Below are 2,408 nucleotides of genomic sequence, written 5' to 3'. Positions count from 1 at the left end.
TGCTCCCCACCTTCATGTCATCACAAGATGGTCAGCACAAGATGGCCATCAGGGGAGGGCAGTTGGAGGCGAACAGGCCAGCAGGGGAGGGCAGTTGGGTGCAATCGGGCTGGCAGGGGAGCAGTTAGGTGTCAATCAGGCTGGCAAGGGAGTAGTTGGGGGTGATCAGGCTGGCAGGCAGAGGTGGTTAGGAGTGATCAGGCTGGCAGGGGGGCAGTTAGGGGCGACCAGGCAGGCAGGCAGGTGAGCTATTATGAGCCAGCGGTCCTGGATTGTGGGAGGGATGTCCAACTGCCAGTTTAGGCTGGATCCCCGGGATTGATACCAGCAGTCGGACATCCCCCGAGGGGTTCCAGATTAGAGAGGGTGCAGGCTGGGCTGAGGGGACCCCCCCCCATGCATGAATTTCATACACTGGGCCTCTAGTAAGTGCTGTAACTAAATGCTATGTCTAACTATTATGCTGTACACCTGGGACTAATATAATATTGAATGTCAGCTGTAATTGAAAAGTAAAAAGCATATAAAAAAGTAAAATGAAATAGTTTTTTTCTCTAGAGGTAAAGTGATTTTCCTTATTTCATTCTTGTGTCTTGTGCAGGGTTTGGTCAGCTTCTGTATGTTTATGTCTCTTGCCGAATTTGGGCAGCTTTTCACCATTATTTCTTCCAGTGCCTTTACAATCCTGCCCTCTTTTTCTTCTCCTCTGAGGCATCAATGACATGAATGTTGGATCTTTGTTACAATCCCATATGTCCCTGAGGGTCCATTAATTATTTTTCTATCTATTTTCTTGCTGCTGTTCAGATAGGGTAATTTCTATATTTCTATTCTTTTTTCAAGTTCTCTGATTCTTTCCTCTGTCCTTTACATTCTACTGTTGAGCCATTTATTGAGTTTTATTTTTTAATTTCAGTTATTGCATTTTTTAGTTTGATTCGTGTGTGTGTGTGTGCTTTTCTGTCTCTTTGCTGAGACTTTCTGTTTCTGAGCTCAGCTTTCTATTTCTTCGTTCGCTTCCAGCATGTTCATGATTGCTTGTTAAAGCATTGTTAGGATGGCTGCTTTAAAATCTTTGTCACAGAGCACTAACATCTATGTCATGGTAGTGTTGGCATCTGTTGATGCCTTTTCTCCTGAGATCTTCGTGGTTCTTGGTATGGCAAACAATGTGATTAAAACATGGACATGTTGGGTATTATGTCATGAGACTCTGCATCTTATTTCGACCTTCTATTTTAAATGGCTTTCTCTGAAGCTTCTCTGGCAAGGCAGGTGGGTGCCACCTTTTACTGTCAGATGGAGGTGAAGTTGACTTCTCATCCAGCCTCCTTTGACACCTGAACTGGGGGAACTCCTTGTGACTGCTGTGTGGGTGTGGGAGTTCCGACTCTTCACGTGGTGTCCACCAACACCATGGGTACAGGTGGGGCTCATTCCTGCCCCCTGCTTGGGGTTTAACATCCACTGGGAAATGGGGTGGAGACGTGGGTACCTTCTTGTAGTCTGGTGAGGATGGAAGCCTAGATTCTCCATGGCCTTTGAGGGTGGGGGTAGTGATTATCTAAAAGTTTCCTGTCTAGCCCAAACCGGTTTGGCTCAGTGGATAGAGCGTCGGCCTGCGAACTGAATGGTCCCAGATTCGATTCTGGTCAAGGGCACATGCCCAGGTTGTGGGCTCGATCCCCAGTGGGGGACGTGCAGGAGGCAGCCAATCTATGATTCTCTCTCATCATGGATGTTTCTATCTCTCTCTCTCTCTCTTCCTTCTTCTCTGAAATCAATAAAAAATATATTTAAAAAATAAAATAAAAGTTTCCTGTCTTTCTAAGAGACCCATTTCCTGGACCTTTGGCTGAGAACGCAGGCTTTGGTTGGGCTTTTTTTTCTTTTTTCTAAATCTATGCTTGTTGGCAATTCTTTGTTGCTGGCTTCTTCAGCTCCAAGTCTGGGATGAAGGAGGCAAAAAGGAAACCCAGGAACTCCCCCAGGCAACGCTGTTTCTTGGGTTCTGAGTTTCCTCTCCAGTCTGCCGTCTCTCACTTTTCAGAGCCTTTTAATGTTTCTTTTATATGTAATGTCTAGGGGGTTTAGTTGCACTTAGCAGACTCCATCTTCCTGGAAGTTCAAGTCCTCTTTGATTGGCTGACTTTTTTTAACATTCCTCCTTGTACAGACATGAGGATGTTTTTTTAGGATAGATCTGAGTAGAATTGCTTGGTCGTAGGCTGCCGGGAGCAGGTCCATCCTTGCTGTTTCAAGGGACCTGGCATATATGGCATACTGTTCTTAATATGTTTGCTCACCTTCTTGGCACTATGTGTTTTAACCAAGGTCATCTCTCTGAGAAAGGTTGTTTCCCCAGGTAGAGATTTTCCCCTGAAGTTAGGGAGGGAATAAAACCCCTT

Source organism: Myotis davidii, unplaced genomic scaffold (genome assembly GCF_000327345.1).
Source record: "Myotis davidii unplaced genomic scaffold, ASM32734v1 scaffold399, whole genome shotgun sequence".
NCBI lineage: Eukaryota > Metazoa > Chordata > Mammalia > Chiroptera > Vespertilionidae > Myotis > Myotis davidii.
Note: the sequence above shows the minus strand (reverse complement) of the source record.